This window comes from Oryctolagus cuniculus, chromosome 9, assembly GCF_051225735.1.
Source record: "Oryctolagus cuniculus isolate XC-2025 breed Fujian yellow rabbit chromosome 9, ASM5122573v1, whole genome shotgun sequence".
Lineage (NCBI taxonomy): Eukaryota > Metazoa > Chordata > Mammalia > Lagomorpha > Leporidae > Oryctolagus > Oryctolagus cuniculus.
Window position 1 is genome coordinate 112,915,021 of NC_142875.1, and position 21,869 is coordinate 112,936,889.

General features: G+C 39.4%; 1 protein-coding gene across 5 annotated transcripts in view; it reads left to right on the top strand.

Annotated features, from left to right (window-relative positions):
• Positions 1-21,869, top strand: part of PDE6H (phosphodiesterase 6H) — a 203,446-nt gene that overhangs the window by 63,936 nt on the left and 117,641 nt on the right. For 3 of the 5 annotated variants that reach the window (XM_070049426.2, XM_089304633.1, XM_070049430.2), the window contains one exon: positions 441-527. The gene's annotated coding sequence lies outside the window, so the exon portion shown is untranslated. Of the gene's footprint in view, positions 1-440; positions 550-21,869 lie in introns of all 5 variants that reach the window. The other 2 variants (XM_070049425.2, XM_070049435.2) reach the window with 1 other exon arrangement.

The following is a 21,869-nucleotide window of genomic DNA, read 5'->3' on the forward strand; positions in this document are numbered from 1 at the left end:
TCCATTTCATCAATTTAAAGATTAATTTTCTTTCAAAAATTATCATCTATTTGAAATATTAATATCTTTTGCTCATGAATATAATTCTGGTTTTATTATAAAATTCATAAACCTGATGTTACACCAAATGCTTTTGCTCTCCTCTTTCTCAGAGATGTGTTATAAATGTCACATTGACTAAGAGTGAATGCTACACACATAAATCACATTTTTCTAATCAGTATGTTTTTTTTTTCTCTGACCAGAGGAGAAAATGTTTCAGTCCACCTAACCCTAAAAATAATACCATATCAAATAACACTCACTGCATCAGTTTCATGTAGTTCCAGTTCAGGCACTGTTGTTTAGAATACTCTCCAGCCTGTGGTGGTCAAATCTCCCAGTGCTCTTCCCTGATATTTGAAGATGCTATTCTGTTCTTTGAAATTTTCCTTTTGCAGACTCAACAGTGTGACTCAGCCGCTCCGCAGAGGACAGCATTTCCAGACTCTCTATCATCGTGGCCATCTTCATTCTTCTGGGTTCCAGTAAGTCAGTGACCCTTGTGAGGTACGGCCCAGGACGCTCCACCTTTGTCCAACCTGTGGCAGGAAAGGCCTCCTTTGTGCTGACACTCCCCTCCCCCTCTTCTGGGTTCTTATGTCATTCTTTGACTTTTCACCTATTGGCAATCCTAAGTTATTCCCACATGAGCATCTATAATTTTCAGTTTCTCACCAAGCCTATGTTGCTATGAACTTAAAATAGATTTATCAAGCCCAATTTTAGAGACTTACATTTATGTTTAACCTGTCACAGACTTCATGAATACTGATATGAAGTATGTTTGAAATAAACTCTTCCTTTAATTTCATGCAAAAAACCAGAATAGTGTATTTTATAATTTTATTCAATATTTTTAAAATATTAGTAATAGCACAGGATGAAGGGTTTCCTAGACATGAAAATAGGAATTTCCTTTTTAATAAATTCTTAAAAGATTTATTTAGTTTTATTTGAAACTAGAAAGAGAGAGAAAAAGAGAGATGTCTTCCATCTGCTGGTTCACTCCCCAGGTGGCTGCAGCAGGCAGGGCTAGTTGTGCACTCTGTTTCTGAGGGCTAGGATGGCTTCTTTGTTGCTTTCTGCCCTGAAGAGTGATGAATGACTTTGTTGCCTCATCTCTTTTTACTGACATTTGTAATCAGGTCTGTCCATTTGTTTCTACTAATAAATCAGGGTTTGTGTGTTATGATCCTGAGAAAATCATGTAGTAGGCCTGAGTCAATATGCAGTTCAGACCAAACAATATGTAAATATACTTTCAGATTGTAAACTTCATGAGAGCTGAGACCGTGTCTTTTATTCACTGCTCTATCACCTATGTTTGTAACAGTTTCTGTCCCCTGGTTAGGCTCTCACATTTCTGTTTAGTACATTTCTTCTTATGTTCATGATGAATCAATGCCTGTCAAATACTGTGCTGATTATTTTCTAGTATATTCTTAATTCTCCCATTACTTTTGTGAGAAAATATTTTTTTTTTTTTTGACAGGCAGAGTGGATAGTGAGAGAGACAGAGAGAAAGGTCTTCCTTCCATTGGTTCACTCCCCAGATGGCTGCTACGGCCGGCTTGCTGCTGCCAGCGAGCCACGCCGTTCCGAAGCCAGGAGCCAGGTGCTTCCTCCTGTTCTTCCATGCGGGTGCAGGGCCCAAGCACTTGGGCCATCCTCCACTGCACTCCCGGGCCACAGCAGAGAGCTGGACTGGAAGAGGAGCAACCAGGACAGAATCTGGCGCCCCGACCAGGACTAGAACCCCAGGGTGCTGGCGCCGCAGGTGGAGGATTAATCTAGTAAGCTGTGGCGCCGGCCTTTTTTTTTTTTTTTTTTAAAGATTTATTTTATTTATTTGAAAGAGTTACAGAGAGAGACAGAGATAGAGAGAGGGGTCTTCCATCCGCTGGTTCACTCCCCAGATGACCGCAATGGCTGGAACTACGCCAATCCGAAGCCAGGAGCCAGGAGCTTCTTCTGGGTCTCCCATGCAGGTGCAGGGGCCCAAGGACTTAGGCCATCTTTTACTGCTTTCTCAGGCCATAGCAGAGAGCTGGATTGAAAGAGGAGCAGCCGGGGCTGGCGCCGCGGCTCTCTAGGCTAATCCTCTGCCTTGCGGCGCCGGCACACAGGGTTCTAGTCCCGGTCGGGGTGCCGGATTCTGTCCCAGTTGCCCCTTTTCTAGGGCAGCTCTCTGCTGTGGCCAGGGAGTGCAGTGGAGGATGGCCCAAGTACTTGGGCCCTGCACCCCATGGGAGACCAGGATAAGTACCTGGCTCCTGCCATCGGATCAGCGTGTTGCACCGGCTGCAGCGCGCCGGCCGCGGTGGCCATTGGAGGGTGAACCAACGGCAAAGGAAGACCTTTCTCTCTCTCTCTCTCTCTCACTGTCCACTCTGCCTGTAAAAAAAAAAAGAGGAGCAGCCGGGACTAGACCCAGTGCCCATATGAGATGCTGGCACTTCAGGCCAGGGCTTTAACCCACTGTGCCACAGTGCTGGGCCGAATAGTCTTTTCATAATACACATTTTCCGTTTTAAAATTTTTATTTATTTATTTGATGGGGTGAGGAGGAGAAAATGCTTCCATCTGCTGTTTCATTCCCAGAATGCACACAGACCAGAGGACTGAAGCTGGGAGCTGGGAGTTAAGTCCAGGTTTCTCATGTGGATGGCAGTGACCCAGCTGCTTGAACCTTCACTGTTGTCTCCCAAGATCTGCATTATCAGGATGCTGAAATCAGGATTCATAGCTAAGGATTAAACCCAGGCACTCCAGTGGGGGACACAGGTGTCCTAACTGCTAGACCAAATGCCTGCCCCTCCAGGGAGTTTTTTTGAAGATCCCTCGTATGCATGGATTTCAAAGTTTCTTGCACCAAAATAAACATCGTTTCATTCCATTTTTCCATGAACTTTTTGAAGTACCCTCATATTAGAAAGCTATAAGTGATTGTCTGCAACAGCAACCAATATTTATTGAATAATTTCTTTTTTAAAAATATTTATTTATTTATTTGAAAGTCAGTTACATAGAGGAGAGGCAGAGAGAGAGAGAGAGAGGTCTTCTATCTGCTGGTTTACTCCCCAGTTGACTGCAACAGCTGGAGCTGCGCTGATCCGAAGCCAGGAGCCGGGAGCTTCTCCAGGTCTCCAACATGGGTACAGGGGCGCAAGGACTTGGGCCATCTTCTACTGCTTACCCAGGCCATAGCAGAGAGCTGGATTGCAAGTGGAGCAGCCGGGTCTCAAACTGGTGCCCATATGGGATGCCGGTGCTTCAGGCTAGGGCATTAACCTGTTGCGCCATAGCTCTGGCCCCTGAATAATTTCTGTAAGTCAGAAACTGTGCTAAATGCTGTATGTGTTTTATCTCATTTAATTTCTCTGGCAACCTTTTTTGGTAATAGTATAATTATCATTCTGAGTTTACTGATGAATTGAGATTTAAAGTAGCTAAAATAACTGAGTCTCCACAGCTAGTTTCTGTTCTGTTATTCTGCAGGTGCTATGTTGGGATGAGGTCAGTGGAGGGGAGTTGGCCCTTTATCCTCACTCCCATGAGTCATGTTTATGACCTTTTGCACCCTTGATTTTGTTTCTCCAAGGTGGTTGTATAAGCCTCATTCTTCTCTAGCAGATTTTACTATGTTTGATTCCTGTCTGCATGGAACTGTAGTATCCAATGATTTCTTTCTGATTCAGCTTGCTTCTCTGAACTTCTCAAGTTTGCCAAGTTCATAAATTCTCATGTGCAGGCTTTATAATTCTATACTCTTATCTAAATGGCTCTAAATCCAGCTTTAGCATCTCTTGGTCAGCACTATAATCTTTAATTCTCATGAGTGTTAGCTCTTTAAAGTCCTTATGTGTCTGAAAGATACAGTTGTTTAAGAGACAGGCATATCTGAGCTTCAGTTGGATTTTACTTTCTCTAGTCTGATGACCTTGAACATATAATTTACCCTCATTGAGTCTCAGATTACACTTTGGAAAATGGAGATGATACTGTCCATCACAAATGTCCATTATCAGCACTGATGGAGCAAAGTTTGTAAAGTGTTTATGACAGTGTCTGTTACATAAGGAATATTCAGTAAATGGCAATCACTACCATTGTTTTTATTGGTATTTTGTTGTTGTTGTTGTTGACAGGGTTGGCTAGACCTAAATGGATATCTTTGGTATTCTTTTCCCTATAAGCTTATCATTACATCAAACCAGTCACAGCCATCTATGTGTACATAATTTTCCTGAAAAACAAGTCTCATATGTCCTTGTTATCAGCTGTATTCAATCAGTTAAGTGACAGCTTAGCAAAGAACTTGAGGAGAGGGGAGGCGAGAAACAAGATTTAAGTGTCAGACGACAGGCCTTTAGGGTTCTTTTCAATTTTTCCTTATATAATTCATTCAGGTGGCAACTGCTCAACATTTTTTAATTACTCAGTTTTCCATTTTTTTCTTTTTAAGCAATCATGGATGTTTAAGGATTATTATTTTTTCTCATAGAAGAAAAAATATCTATAACATGACATATTTTTGAAAAAATGATTTTGAATCAATATATGTTTAATATATTATGAAAATGTTAATTGAAAGACACCACATTATTGTTTAAATGTAGAGAACAGTGAGAATGATATTTTAGCTGGAGTGTAACAGATCTTCTAGACCTAGTATATGGTTTCATTGCTTCATTAATAGTATTTATTTTCCTTAATTTTAAAAATATGCCTTGAAATGTTATTTCAGGCTGGAAGATCTTTGGGTAAAACCCTAATTGCTGTCAGGGAAAACACAATTTTCCAGCCAATGTAATATAACCACACAGTTGTACATTCATGTAAGTTGTGTACAAAGCTGTACTGTAATACTGAGAGAAGAGAGTTTTGGTCAAGCTGGGGCTTCTGAATTTTGACTGTTATTACGTAAACATTGACATTTTGTGACTAATGGCCAGGAAAATAGCACTCACACCAAAGTTCAGCTCTCCCGTTGTTTACATCCTGGCCTTGCAGAACAGCCTTCTGTACTCTGAATTCTCTCAATGATTTGACACGAGGTTCCAGAGGCAGCAAGGTCTGGGAGGTGGGCAGCCATGTCCGTGATCTTCTCAACTCCCTTAAATTAATCAGGGGCTGGGATTTCAGGCTACAGCTGTGCATACATTCTAAAGGCAGTTACCTGTGGAAAGGTCATACATTGACTTTCGTGTACCAGGGTACACAGAATTGACTGCAGGTCACTTCCCAAGGGGAGATTGTTGATTGGAGTATGGACTGTAGAGGTTGACCCAGGAGTACCTTTTACCTGAAAGTAAAGGTTGCTGCTGGAAAGAAGGGCAAGGAAAAGGAAAATGAGATGCAGAAGAAAAACAAACCTGTTTCAGTATTTTACCTTGAATTGGTCCTTTGTGTGATGAAGATGTTAATCAGACTTAGTTAAAAAGTATTGGATTTTTCAAAAACACAGATACATAAATTAATGTGTTTTTGCATATATATATAACACAAGAAACTATTTTTTGTTTAAAGATTGGTGCTAAAAGTTAAAGTAAAAAATAAGGAAATGATTTATAATTTGTTAACAAGTGGTTGACATGTGTGTATTTTCATAAGTTCTATATTGAGAAGTATGTAATAGTGTAGATAAAAATATCTAACCTGTGTCAGGACTCTTGTTATGCATATTTTATTCCCTCACATATTAAATGTGCACTTAGCAGTTTCAAAATTTTCATTATTCCAGTGTGGGCGTGTAGCCTAGTGGTTAAGAAACTGGGTGGGATGCCTGTGTGCCATGTCATAGTGCTGCTGCTGAGACCAGTCTCCTGCTAATACAGACTCCAGGAGGCAGCAGTGACGGATGAAGTCATTGGGTTCCTGCCACCCACGTGGGAAACTTGGGTTGGGTTCTGGATTCCTGGCTTTGGCTCCAGCACAGCCTTGGCTGTTGTGGGCATCTGGGGAATGAACGAGCAAATGAGAGCTCATTTTCTTTCTTTCTTTTTTTCTGCTTTTAGTTGTTATTTTATTTTTTTAACTTTTATTTAATAAATATAAATTTCTAAAGTATAGCTTATGGATTATAATGGCTTCCCCCCCATAACTTCCCGCCTACCCGCAACTCTCCCATCTCCCGCGCCCTCTCCCATTCCATTTGCATCAAGATTCATTTTTCAACTATCTTTATATACAGAAGATCAATTTAGTATATATTAAGTAAAGATTTCAACAGTTTCCAGCCACACAGAAACACAAAGAGTAAAATACTATTTGAGTGCTAGTTATAGCATTAATTCACATTGAACAACACATTAAGGACAGAGATCCTACATGAGGAGTAAGTGCACAGTGACTCCTGTTGTTGACTTAACAATTTGACACTCTTGTTTATGGCATCAGTAATCTCCCTAGGCTCTTGTCATGAGTTGCCAAGGCTATGGAAGCCTTTTGAGTTTGCCGACTCCGATCTTATTTAGACAAGGTCATGGTCAAAGTGGAAGTTCTCTCCTTCCTTCAGAGAAAGGTACCTCCTTCTCTGATGGCCCGTTCTTTCCACTGGGATCTTCCTTGCAGAGATCTTTCATTTAGGTTTTGTTTGGTTGTTTTTTTTTTTTTTTTTTTTTTTTTTTTTCCAGAGTGTCTTAGCTTTCCATGCCTAAAATACTCTCATGGGTTCTTCAGCCAGATCCGAGTGCCTTAAGGGCTGATTCTGAGGCCAGAGTGCTGTTTAGGACATCTGCCATTCTATGAATCTGCTCATCCTGCTTCCTATGTTGGATCATTCTCTCCCTTTTTAATTCTATCAGTTAGTATTAGTAGACACTAGTCTTGTTTATGTGATCCCTTCGACTCTTAATCCTTTCATTATGATCAATTGTGAACTGAAATTGATCACTGGGACTAGTGAGATGGCATTGGTACATGCCACCTTGATGGGATTGAATTGGAATCCCCTGGCACATTTCTAACTCTACCATTTGGGGCATGTCAGATTGAACATGTCCCAAATTGTACATCCCTTCCCTCTCTTATTCCCACTCTTATATTTAACAGAGATCACTTTTCAGTTAAATTTAAGTCAGTCTGGAGATTCCTCAGAAACCTGAATATAACCCTACCATACAACCCAGCCATCCCACTCCTTGGAATTTACCCAAAGGAAATTAAATTGGCAAACAAAAAAGCTGTCTGCACCTTAATGTTTATTGCAGCTCAATTCACAATAGCTAAGACCTGAAATTAACCTAAATGCCCATCAACAGTAGACTGGATAAAGAAATTATGGGACATGTACACTATAGAATACTATACAGCAGTCAAAAACAATGAAATCCGGTCATTTGCAACAAAATGGAGGAATCTGGACAACATCATGCTGAGTGAAATAAGCCAGTTCCAAAGGGACAAATATCATATGTTCTCCCTGATCAGTGACAACTAACCAAGCACCAAAAAGGAAACTTGTTGAAGTGAAATGGACACTATGAGAAACAGTGACTTGATCAGCCCTTGTCCTGACTGTTGATCTACAACTTAATACTTTATCCCTTTTAGTATTTTTTTTGTTCTACTTAATACTATTGGTTGAACTCTGTAATTAACACACAATTATTCTTAGGTGTTGAAATTTAACTGAGAACTCATTTTATTTGTTAGTCTGTCTCTCTCTGCTTGTCAAGTAAATAAATAAATTACAATTTAGAAAAAAAGTTTTCATTATGTAATTTAATTCTCACTTTATAATCCATAAAGTAGGTAGAATACACACCATCAGCCCCTTTTCTCAGAAAAGGAAACTGAGGGCAAACAGGCCAAATGACTTTGTTAAGCAACATGTAACTAGTATGTGTTAGATCTAGACTTCAGCCAGGTTTTATTTCTGCATATTGTATCTTTCAAGCAAGTTTAATTTCTACATACTATATCACATGGACCATACTAAAATAAAATGTGTAATATGTGCTTCTGTTAGTTTAATTACACTGAAGATAATGAAACACAGAGCTGCTTGGGGAGCAGTAATATTTACTCCCTTGTCAAACTCTTACTTACTTACCTACTTTTAAGCACATTTAATTCGCAACTCATGGCTACAATTAAAACAGTACCTAAGAATTAAGTCAGTTATCATCTGTGTGTGTGTGTATGGAAGAGTCCAGATATGAGCCCAAAATTCTAGATGGTTGCTCCTTACTTAATTTCTGTGACTATTCATTCATCTAATGTTTCAGTTATGATGATTTTGTTACTTACCTATCTTCTCATCCTCATTCCATCTCCTGCAGTACTTCTCTTCCCTCATCCTGTTCTTGCATCTTAAAGGACCATAATGCCCTCTTCCTGCTTAATGTTGAAGGGGACTGACTGCTGATTGTGTAGACAGAATTATTGGCTCCATATATTTTTTCTCTGAGCATATCTAACAATCATAAGATTTTAATGTTTAAAGGTTAATCTAATCTTATGATCATTCCAAGGATTGCATTTTCTTTATCCTTGTCCAGTGATGTTGTCCCACGTTTAAATATATCCTGTGGGGCAAGTGTTTGCCTAGCAATTCAGATGCCAGTGAGAATGCCCAAGTCCCATTTTGGAATATCTAGGTTTGACTTCTAGCTCTAGCTCCTGATTCTAGCTTCCTGCTAATGCAGATCCTGGGAGGCAGTGCTCATAATTCAAGTATTGGATTTCTTTTTTTTTTCTCTCTCTTTTTTTAAATTTATTTGACAGGTAGAGTTACAGACAGTGAGAGAGAGAGAGACAGAGAGAAAGGTCCCTCCTCCACTGGCTCACTCCCCAAATGGCCACCAATCCAAAGCCAGGAGCCACCCCCAACCCCACCCCGCCATCTCTCTTGGGGGTGTGGGGCCCAAGCACCCAGGCCATCCCCTGCTGCCCTCCTGGGCCACAGCAGAGAGCTGGACTGGAAGAGGAGCAAGAGGGACCAGAACCGGCACAAGTATTGGATTTCTACCATCCAGGTTGAAGACTTGGATTAAGTTCCCAGCTCTTGACTTCAGTCTGACCCATCTAACTGGTAATTAGAAAAAATATCCCATGATGAGAAACTTCCTCCAACCATCCCTTTCTATTTATTTATTTATTTATTTATTTATTTATTTATTTATTTTTTTTTTTGGACAGGCAGAGTGGACAGTGAGAGAGAGAGACAGAGAGAGAAAGGTCTTCCTTTGCCGTTGGTTCACCCTCCAATGGCCGCCGCTGCAGCCGGCGCACCGCGCTGATCCTGGCAGGAGCCAGGAGCCAGGTGCTTTTTCCTGGTCTCCCATGGGGTGCAGGGCCCAAGCACCTGGGCCATCCTCCACTGCACTCCCTGGCCATAGCAGAGAGCTGGCCTGGAAGAGGGGCAACCGGGACAGAATCCGGCGCCCCAACCGGGACTAGAACCCGGTGTGCCGGCGCCGCAAGGTGGAGGATTAGCCTATTGAGCCACGGCGCCGGCTCCCTTTCTATTTATTTTTTAAAGCTTTTATTTAATGAAATTTTTTTTATTTTTTATTTATTTAAAGCTTTTATTTAATGAATGCAATTTTCATAGGTATAATATATATATATATACCCACACTCCCACCCCCACTCCTGTCCCACTCCTGTCCCCCTCCTACTCCCTCTCCCAAACCATTCTTCATTAAGATTCATTTTTAATTAACTTTATATACAGAAGACCAACTCTATACTAAGTAAAGATTTCAATAGTTTGCACCCCCCCCCCCCCATGTAAAAAGTACTGTTTGAGAACAAGTTTTGCCGTTAATTCTCACAGTACAACTCATTAAGGACAGAGGTCCTACATGCAGAGTAAGTGTACAGTGACTTCTGTTCATTTCACAATTAACACTCTTATTTATGATGTCAGTGATCACCCGAGGCTCTTGCCATGAGCTGCCTAGGCTATGGAAGCCTTTTGTGACCACAGACTCCATCAGTATTTAGATGGGGACATAAGCAAAGTGGAAGTTCTTTCCTCTCTTCAGAGAAAAGTACATCCTTCTTTGATGGCCCCTCCTTCCCACTGGGGTCTCATTCACAGAGATCCTTCATGTAGGATATTTTTTGCCACAGTGTCTTGGCTTTCCATGCCTGAATTGCTCTCATGGGCTTTTCAGACACATCAGAATTCCTTAAGCAACCATCCCTTTTTAAATTTGAGCTTCTTTGTTGGATTTTACCTTCATTGAGCCAAAAATATTTCTCCCTGTTTTTTTAAAAAAACTTTTCTTTGTAGTTCTACCTTTAGGAAAACATAAATATTTTTCCTTTCCACATGCTAGACCTTTGTGTTTGTTCCTAGATACCTAGATATTATCTTCTGCACCCTAGACCAGACACTACTAATTCCATAAACCATTGATTGCAGCACTTACTTTTAAGTTCCTTTCCTTTTTGTGCTTATTCTTCTCCAGACAGTGTCCCTGATCTTCAGAGTTCATCTTGGTGCTGTAAAATAGGGACATGAAACAAGCAGGATATAGATACGTATGCCTGAGCTATCTGAAGGTAGTGAGTGAGGTTGTAGCATGAGGTGAGATCAAACAAATAAAGAGGTCTATTTTTCTAATTTGGGCCTTCTTTGGCTTTAGAGACTGGGTGCAATGAGAAGACCTGAAAAGGGATATTGAAAATAAGCTTCAGTTCAGCTTAGAGAACTATAGGTGAGGGTGAACACATTTTATACCCTTTCAGGGAGGAGTGAGCCTTCCAACCCAACCTTCTCAGTCACATGCCCAGGAAAATCTCAGCCAATGATGAGTCATGGAAAGAAAGCAGAGTGGCACCAACAGATGGGGAACATCCAGAAGCCTTCATCCATCCATGCTTCTCCTAACTTACTTTACAGTTCCTTTTGCAGTCGAGGCTGTAAAGAAAGCATTTTGTCAATTCTCTTGAACACCCAGATTATACGTTGCAGCATTAGCAGAGCCAAGAATGCTTCTTGGTAGATTAACTATATTGTGGGGAGGCCCCTCATAAAGGTCTTGGAAATCTAGGGGTTTATGAATATGGATGCAGGAAAAACATTGTAGAACATATAGGGTCAATTCTAGATTTTGAATTTTTAAAAACTTAATTTGTCCTGTCAAGATCTCATTTACCCTTTGCAAGTAATATATGATTGCTTCTAACATGAAGGAAATAAATCCCATGATTGTTTAAAATTGTAAAGTATGTGTATATCAGGCAGCCACAGACCTGAATTATGACTTTGAAGCTTTCTAACTGCAACATTTATAAACCTAGTTCAGCCCATGGAAAACCATGGACATATTTTGGTTTGGCTGTGGGCCTTCTCTTCATCTTCTAGGTCACTGAATGCAAGGAAAAAAATTGTAAATATTTTTTGAAGCACAGGTTTATTTTTCCCTCTTGCAAACTTATTTGATTTTCTCCAAAGGATCTGTTTTGTTTTAGACGAGAGATAGCTTTCCTATCACCGAAAATATGTTTTTTTAGACTAATTTCAACACACGACTCTGTGATTCTCAAAGAAGACTTACCAAGATTGAATATAACTGCAAAGGGAGTTTTCTATACAGTTGAAAGTCTGATTGGTTTGTATACAGTGCTGTCCATCCCTGGTCTTCCCTTTGCAAAAAAGACCCTTCAAGCTTCTTACCTATTAGGGGCTAAAGGGATATTCAGGTATCAAAAACTAAGTTCTATTGCTGATTTTGCTTTTGTTCTATCTGTGGCTTTAATCTAGCAGACTTTCAGTTTCCACACCTCTTGACTATGCATAAATGCCTCTGGGTCTTGGAGTCTTCCTGGGGCTGACTGTTGTTCTTTGCCATCTGTATATTGTATATTTCACTACTGACTCTCAGTTTCCCCAAACAAGGTCTGGGGTCAATTAGACACATTCAGTGCACCACTGCCATAACTCCAAGATTTCTGTGATAACCAAGGCCCTCTAAATTTTTGATAGTGAGGGACTGGCATTTTTATGTAACAAGTTAGCCTCTGCCTGTGATGCTGGTATCCCAAATGGGCACTGGTTCGAGACTGGCTGCTCCACTGTCAATCCAGCTCCCTGCTGATGCACCTGGGAAAGTAGCAGAGGATGACCCAGGTGAATGGGCCCCTGCACTCACTTGGGAGACAATCGAACTTGTGTAGGCACAGAAGTACAGAACAACTTTCACTGACACCAGAACATTGTTTCTTAGATTCCTCGTATGTGAAACATGATCTAATATTGCTCTGTAATTTTTTTCAAAGTCCTGATTCTTGTGTAGGTTTTCAAAGAGATGGGTACAGACTGCCCATATGCTTCTATTTAACTTTGTCATTCTGATCGCATTTTCTTGGATATTATGGCTCTTCTGTAGAATTGTATTTATCAATTGATAAAGTCTCCTTTTTCTTAGCTCTATAATTTCTTCTCGTGTTTAAGGTCTAATTCACTCCCAAGAGTAAGTTGTAGCACCTACAATTTTCTTTGAATGATTTTATAATTTTATTCTATAGGAACCTTTCCAAGACTCATTGTTAAGAGGAAAATTGTACCTCTGACTGTTTAAAGTCATCTATATGAATGTATACAGATTATTTTCCTTCATTATTTGTGATCAAAAGGAGTGATCATTATCCTCAGATGAGATAGGTAGCGACAAATTCTGTGTATTACTTCACTCTAAGTGAAGGAGAGAGAGGGTTTCTAAGCAAACACCATAAAATCTGTTTTAACTAAGTGAGCAAAGAGCACATTTCTTAAACAGTATTTTTCAAAGCTTAACCTCATGTTTTAACAACCCCAGATGACTTGTTTCTGGTTTTCTTGTTCATTGGTTAGCTTTCAATGCTTAAAATCAGAAAAAAAAAAAACACCAGATCACCCATTCATTTATCATTTTTAAGATTTATTTATTTGGAAGGCAGAGTTACAGAAACATGGAGAGAGAGAGAGAGAGAGAGAGAGAGAGAGAGAATGAGTGAGAGAATCTTCCATCTGCTGGTTCACTACCCAAATGGCTGCAGCAGCCAGGGCTGGGCCAGGCTGAAGCCAGGAGCCTGTAGTGCCATGTGGGACTCCCACATGCATAGTAGCAATGCAGGCATTTGAGCCATCTTCCACTGCTTTTCTATGTTCATTAGCAGAGATCTGGATATGAAGCAGAGCAGCCAGGACTTGAACTGGCCTTCATATGGGATACCTACCGGCATCACAGGCAGCAGCTTTACCAGGTACGCCACAGTGCTGGCCTCACCCCATTCATTTTTCTTTTTTTCTTTTTTGTTAAAGATTTTATCATTTATTTGAGAGGTAGAATTACAGACAGTGAGAAGGAGAGACAGAGAGAAAGGTCTTCCGTCCGCTGGTTCACTCCCTAAAAGGCCGCAACGGCTGGAGCTATGCTGATCCGAAGCCAGGAGCCAGGAGCTTCCTCCTGGTCTCCCACATGGGTGCAGGGACCCAAGGACTTGGGCTATTTTATACTGCTTTCCCAGGCCATAGCAGAGAGCTGAATGAGAAGAGGAGCAGCCGGGACAAGAACCGCCACCCATATGGGATGCTGGCATCGCAGGTGGAGGATTAACCTACTGTGCCACAGTGCTGGCCCCCATTCATTTTCTAAACTAATTAATAGATGAATCTCATAATATCGTCCCCAGTATCAGGGTGCTTGAGGAGGATTGGAAGTTCCATTTTCACATCAGCTTCTACAGGATTCTAATTGGTCTTTTTTCTAGGAAAAAATTATAATACGATTCTAGTGATGCTTGCCTGGATGCTGAGGTTGTTTTATGGAAATGCATTTCCTAGTTTTAACATAGTAAGCATCTCCTTTTTCCTAGCTGTGCAGTTTTTCCTTTTGCATATTCTCATCTTTGAGGTCTAGTTTACTCCTTGGGGCACATAGAACACTTATGAATATCAGTGAGACAAAGACAGCCCCTGTTGTTACATCTGGCCACTCCCAACATTAGTGGTCTCCTCCTTAAAAACTCACTTTTCTACATTTCTCTCACATATATCTGGTGGTCTAAGTATCTAACTAAGGAGAGAGATACAGCCTCATTCCTGAGAATTGTGAGCTCCTGGTCACCATGTCCTTCTCAGACCATAGCTGATATACTTGTTCATTTCCTATCACTGTACAATGATGGGTAGTGTAGGGTGTTTAACATTCTGTCTAGAGGTATCTTATTCTTGAAGGAAAGCAGAGTGTATTAATCTATTTTCTTCTGAACTGACATAAATGGAGAGAAAGTCTTACTGGTAGAAGAGGCATGGCAGAAAGTGTATCTAGCAATTATCAGGCAGGTAGTAATGTCTTAGTTTCAGAAGATGACCATCTACCATAGAATAAAACCCTACTATGTATAGGTAGATAAAGGTAAAAATTAATTCAGATGGAATTACTCTCATTGGAATTACGCTTTCTGATAAAGATCTGGGTCAGAAGAATTAAGATTGAAGAATTGATGGCAAGGCTGTTAATGAAAGAGAGTTAAGGTACTCAAGAACTCAGAGTAATAGATTACCTAAAAATTACCTCCATTGAAAGGGTATAGGTGGCCGGCGCCACGGCTCACTAGGCTAATCCTCCGCCTTGCGGCGCCGGCACACCGGTTCTAGTCCTGGTCGGGGCGCCAGATTCTTTCCCGGTTGCCCTCTTCCAGGCCAGCTCTCTGCTATGGCCAGGGAGTGCAGTGGAGGATGGCCCACGTACTTGGGCCCTGCACCCCATGGGAGACCAGGAGAAGTACCTGGCTCCTGCCATCGGATCAGCGCGGTGCGCCAGCTGCGGCAGCCATTGGAGGGTGAACCAACGGCAAAGGAAGACCTTTCTCTCTGTCTCTCTCTCTCACTGTCCACTCTGCCTGTAAAAAAAAAAAAAAGAAAAGAAAAAGAAAAAAAGAAAGGGTATAGGTAAGGGTGAAAATGGTACTTCACTGTGTCACCACTCCTGTCACATATATAAAAATATAACTTTAGCTGTGTTCCAGTATGGAGTCCTATAGCTGCCTGGATTTCAAACTCAGCAGATCACCAAAGCTAAAACCATAAATTTTTAAAAACTAGAATGAACTTCCCTGGCCTAGTCTTTTTACATGCTTGGTCAGCAGAGGTAGATATGGTCTAGTAGAAAAGAGAAAGAAAATGGGGTGGGCATAAGTTGAACAATGCTATTGATAGTCTTTAACTGTAAGTCCTGCTGACTGTTCTCCATAGACAAAGAAAGATGCTTGGGGTAGAGGTGGAAGTCCCTGAAGAGGCAATGTCTTGCCATTTCTTAATATCTACAGTAATAGTGTACTATAATAGAGAACATTTACTAAGTACTTACTATGTACTAGCAGTGTTTTGTGCACTTTACATATTTAATAGAGCCAAAGATCTTGAGGAAGTACTGGAATAACCTTGTATTACATATAAGGAAGCCAGAGCACAGTGAGATTACTTAACTTGTCCAAGAATGACAGCACTCTAAGTGGTGAGCTGGGATTAAGAAGTAGGAGGCCTTACTCCAGAGTCCTTATTCTTGAATACTCTTCTAAGATGCTAAATTGCCTTTATGGGATGAGAACAGAGTACTCTGCTTGTGTTAAAACAGTTTTAGGTTCTCAGGATGAACTACGGTGGCCTCGCCAAGATTATGAAAGTGTAAGAAAATACAACCTGCAGCCCATCTCTTTATGTGTCTTAGAAATCAGGGCAGAGAAGATAGGTAGATAAAATTTGACTGAGATGCAAATTACATTAATAGCTTTACCATAATAGAAAGTGTGGCTATGCGCAATGAAAGATTGTTAAGGGGCTGGTGCTGTGGCGTAGTAGGTAAAGCCACCGCCTGCAGGGCTGGCATCCCATATGGTCACCGTTTGAATCCCAGCTGCTCCACTTCCAATTCAGTCCTCTGCTATGGCCTTGGAAAACTATAAAAGATGGCCCAGCTCTTTGGGCCCCTGCACGCATGTGGGATACCCAGAAGAAACTCCTGGCTTCGGATTGGCGCAGCTCTGGCAGTTGTGGCCAACTGGGGAGTGAACCAGTGGATGAAGACCTCTCTCTCTCTGCCTCTACTTTCTCTGTGTAACTTACTTTCAAATAAATAAATAAATAAATCTTTAAGAAAAAAGATTGGTAAGACATATATAGGCTATTTATAGATATTCATTTAAAAATTGGCTTAACAGAGCTATTAGACAAGAAAAAGAAATCAAAAGAATACCAATTTGAAAGGAGGATGTCAAACTATCCCTATTTGCAGATGACATGATTCTTTTTTTTTTTTTTAAAGATTTTATTTATTTATTTAATAGGCAGAGTTACAGAGAGGCAGAGGCAGAGAGAGAGAGGTCTTCCAGCTGCTGCTTTACTCTCCAAAAGGCCGCAATGACTGGAGCTGGGCTGATCTGAAGCCAGGAGCCAGGAGCTTCTTCTGGGTCTCCCATGCTGGTGCAGGGGCCCAAGAACTTGGCCATCTTCTACTGCTTTCCCAGGCCATAGCAGAGAACTGGATCAGAAGTGGAGCAGCTGGGTCTCAAACTGTCGTCTTTGTGGGATGTTGGTACTGCAGGTAGTGGTTTTACCTGCTATACCACAGCACCAGCCCCAACATGATTCTTTATGTATAGGGGAACCAAAAGAGTCTACTAAGAGACTATTAGAATTCATAAAAGAGTTTGGTAAAGTGGCCAGGGTATAGAATTAACTCAGAAAAATCAATAGCTTTTGTATACACAGATAGTGCCATGGCTGAGAAAGAACTTCTAAGATCAATCCCATTCACCATAGCTACAAAAAGATTACCTTTGAATACATTTAACCAAGGAGGTTAACAATCTCTATGATGAAAATTATAAAACATTAAAGAAAGAAATAGAAGAAAACACCAAAAAAAAAAAAAAAGAAAAAAAAAGGAAAAAAATCTTCCATGTTCATGGATTGGAAGAATTACTATCATCAAATGTCCATACTACCAAAAGCCAATTTACAGATTCAGTGCTATTCTATTAAAAATACCAAGGACATTCTCAGATCTCGAAAAAAAAAAGATATTAAAATTCATATGGAAGCACAAGGGACCCTGAAAGCTAAAGCTTATACAACAAGATTGTATACAGTGATCTTATACAACAAAAACAAAGCCACAGGCATCACAATACCAGATTTCAAGACATACCATGGGGCAGTAATAATCAAAACAGCCTAGTACTGACAAAAAAAAAATAGACATGAAAACCAATGGAATAGAATAGAAATTCCAGAAATCAATCCACACATCTACAACCAACTTATCTTTGACAAAAGATCTAAAATCAATCCCTGGAGAAAGGATAGTCTCTTCAACAAATGGTGCTGGGAAACTGGATGTCCACAGGGGAAGTATGAAACAAGACCACTCTCTTACACCTTACACAAAAATCCACTCAATATGGATCAAGGGCCTAAATCTATGACCTGGTATTATCAAATTACTAGAAAACATTGGGGAAACTCTATAAGACATTGGCAAAGGCAAAGACTTTTTTGGAAAAGAGCCCAGAAAGCACAGGCAATCAAAGCCAAAATTGACAAAAGGGATTACATCAAGCTGTGAAGCTTCTGCACTGCAAAAGAAACACTCAGGAAGATAAAAGGCAACTGACAGAATGGGAGAAAATATTTGCAAACTATAAAACTGACAAAGGGTTAATATTCAGAATCTATAAAGAGCTCAAGAAACTCAACAAAACAAACAATCATGTTAAGAAATTGGCAAAGGACTTGAACAGACATTTTTCAAACGAGGAAATTCAGATGGCCAACAGACACATGAAAAAGTGCTCAGGATCACTAGCCATCGAGGAAATGCAAATCAAAACCACAATGAGGTTTCACCTCACCCCAGTTAGAATGTCTGTCATATAGAAATCAACAAATAATAAATACTGGCAAGAATATGGGGAAAAGGTATCCTAATATATTGTTGGTGGGAATGTAAACTGGTGCAGACATTATGGAAGACAGTAGGGAGATACCTCAGAAATTTGAATATAGATCTACCATATGACCAAGCCATCCCACTCCTGGGAATTTATCCAAATGAAATGAAATCAGCATATGAAAGAGTGATCTGTATCCCCATGTTTATTGCAGCTCAGTTCACAACAGCTAAGATATGGAATTAATCCAAATATCCCATCTACTGAAGACTGGATAAAGAAATTATGGCATATATACACTATGGAATACTACTCAATGGTAAAAAAAAAATTGAAATCCTCTCTTTTGCAATAAAATGGATACAACTGGAAACCATTATACTTAGTGAAATAAGCCAGTCCCAAAAAGACAAATAACATGTTTTCCCTGATCTGTGATAACTAATAGAGTACATAAAAGGTAATATATAGGAGTGAAATTGACATTTTGAGATTTGATGATTATTTACAGCCCTTGCCTTGGCTGTTGAGGAACACTGTTTTTTGTTTATACTATTTATTGAACTCTTTACTTAGCATAGGATTAATCTTTTTTTTTTTTTTACCAGTCTCTTACATCTCTTTATTTATAGTTTCCCTTTTTCTCTTCATTTTCTCTCAGTTTGTTTGTTATGGAGATTTATTGTTTTATAATTTCTTTTTTTAACTTTTATTTAATAAATATAAATTTCCAAAGTACAACTTTTGGATTATAGCAGCTTTTCCCCCCATAACCTCCCTCCCACTTGCAACCATCCCATCTCCCACTCCCTCTCCCATCCCATTCTTCATCAAGATTCATTTTCAGTTATCTTTATATACAGAAGATCAACTTAGTATATACTAAGTAAAGATTTCAACAAACTGCACCCACACAGACACACAAAGTATAGAGTACTGTTTGAGTAGTACTTTTACTGTTAATTCACATGGTACAACACATTAAGGACAGAGATCCTACATGGGGAGCAGGTGCACAGTGATTCCCGTTGTTGATTTAACAACTGATACTCTTATTTATGATGTCAGTAATCACCCGAGGCTCTTGTCTCTTTAATTAACACACAATTATTCTTAGGCATTTAAAATTAACCGAAAAATGATCCCTGTTAAATATGAGTGGGAATAAGAGAGGCAGGAGATGTACAGTTCAGCATATGCTCACTCGGAATTACCCCTAATGGTAGAGCTAGACACGTGCCAGGAGATTCCAATTCAATCTTATCTAGGTGGCATGTACCAATGCCATCTTGTTTTTTTTTTTTTTTTTTTTTTTTATCTTTTATTTAATGAATATAAATTTCCAAAGTACGTCTCATGGGTTACAATGGCTTTCCCCCCCATACCGTCCCTCCCACCCACCACCCTCCCCTTTCCCACTCCCTCTCCCCTTCCATTCACATCAAGATTCATTTTCGATTATCTTAGTATACCAATGCCATCTTGTTAAAGTGATCAGTTTAAGTTCATAATTGATCAAAAAGATAGGATTAAGTGTCAGAGGGATTACATAAATAAGACTAGTGTCTGCAAATAATAATTGATAGAATTAAAAAGGAGAGAATGATCCAACATGGGAAGTGGGATACACAGCAGACTCATAGAATGGCAAATGCCCTAAACAGCACTCTGGCCTCAGAATCAGCCCTTAAGGCATTTGGATCTGGCTAAAGAGCCCATGAGAGCATTTAAGGCATGGAAAGCCAAGACACTGTGGCAAAAAAAAAAAAAAAAAAAAAAAAAAAAAAAAAAAAAAACCTAAATGAAACATCTCTGTGAGTGAGATCCCATCAAAGAAGGAGGTATCTTTCTCTGAAGGTGGGAGAGAACTTCCAATATGACTATGGCTTTGTCTAAATAAGATCAGAGTTGGTGAGCTCAAGAGGCTTCCATAACCTTGGCTGCTCATGACAAGAGCCTCAGGATTAATCTTATGAGTATAAAGTAAACTGAAAATAGATCTTTGCAAAAATTAAGAGTTGGAATAGGAGAGGGAGGAGGAAAAAGAGTGGGAGCATGGGCAGGAGGGAATGTTGGGTGGAAATATCACTATGTTCCTGAATCTATGTGAAATACATGAAATTTGTATACCTTAAATAAAGTAAAAAAAAATTGGCTTAAATAAATTGTTATGACATCACAGCACAAAAATTTTTTTCAGGGAATAGAATTACTTGTTCTTAGGATTGTCATTTAAGACTTTCAGTTCTCAAATTCTTCAACTATAAAATGAGAATCTTTAATTATATTGCTGCTGAACTTTGTCCATTCAAAACTATGAATCTAATATTATGTAATAGATTAAACAAGAACTCTGGAGCTAGAAGACATTGATCCTGCTAGTTACCATCTGAATGACTGTCATAGATTTGGCTTCTTGGGTAGTAGACTTTAAAACTAAGAGATTTGTGTGCAGATGGTTTATTTGGGGACAGACATATGAGATTAGTAATGGAAACAGGGCTAGGCAGAGTGATGCAATGCAACAAATAGCTCAGCCAATTTTATGGGAGAATTCTGAGGGTGGGGTAACCATTCAAAATAATCTTGTTTGACTTAGTAGGCTTTTAGCCAAGAAACAATCTCAGGAATAGGACTTACCATTCTTTTAGAACTGGAGAAACAGACAATACATAATGAGAAAATGACTTTCAAGACACTGGACATTGAACAATGAAAGATGGTAGATATAGTTAGATAGCAATAAAACCAAAGTAAGACTTATAATTACCTCCATTTATTGCGTTAAGAGAGATTCCATGGCATGGCTCAGGGAGAGAAAACCAAGGTGAAGATCAGTGGACATGTTGAGTTGAGATGGAGTTAAGAGGCCTGGGAGAATAAGATGCTATAGTGCACATGGCAAGATACTATAGAAGAGAGAGCTCTCTGAATGTTCGTGGAGAACTCCCTCACAGAGTTGCTCGGCAAACACATGTGGGGAAAATAATTACTCAAGAGGAATAGAGGAAAGAATGGCTGTCACTAACTTAGGGTTGATTGGCATTTGGTATAATACCCAGAATGCTTTAGGTTAAATACTGCTCTGGTCCCATTTTAAAAGTAAGACTTGAAAGAGGTAAGCTTTTTCTAAGTGATTTAACTGAATCTCAGAGAGTAGTGCAAAAACAATACAAGAATATTCAGCATGTGGATAAAACATACAATGTATGGCATAAAATAAAAGATGAGTAGGAATTCAGAGAAATATGAAATTATTATCCATATGAATAGAAACAATCAGCCAATCAAAGCAAATTCCTAATACATACATTAAAATTAAAATGGTTGTAACGGTAAAAAGATCTTATAAAAGATAAGTAAAGAAATGAAGGATATAAAAACTTTTAAAATAAATTTCTAATGATGAAAACCACAATGTCCAAGATGAAAAATATGCTGAGATTAACAGTAGATTAACAAATAAACTAAAATTTTTTAACAACAGATTAATGTGATGATACATTAATAGAAAGTATCAAAAGTGGAGCACACAGAGTAAAAACACTTTATAAAATGAGAATAACATCCAGAAGTTGTAGTATTATTTCAAGGGATCAAACATGTATGTCATTGGAGCCTCCAAAGGATAGAAGGAGCAAGGAAGAGAAAATGTTTGAAGAAATAATAGCTGAAAAGTTTTTAAATTTAATGCAATCTAAGAAACTAATTAAAGCTCAAGAACAAGAAAAAGAAGGAAAATCACACCAAGGTAAATCATAATTTGGTCAGAAACAATCGTAAAGGGAAAAATCTTAGATGCAGCCAGAGATAAAAGGCATGATATATACAGAGGAACAAAAAGAAGGATGACAACAGATTTTATATCCAAAAAATGTAAACTAGGAGACAGTGGAATGTCTTACTGAAATTGGCACTGGGAGCTTCTTTTGCCA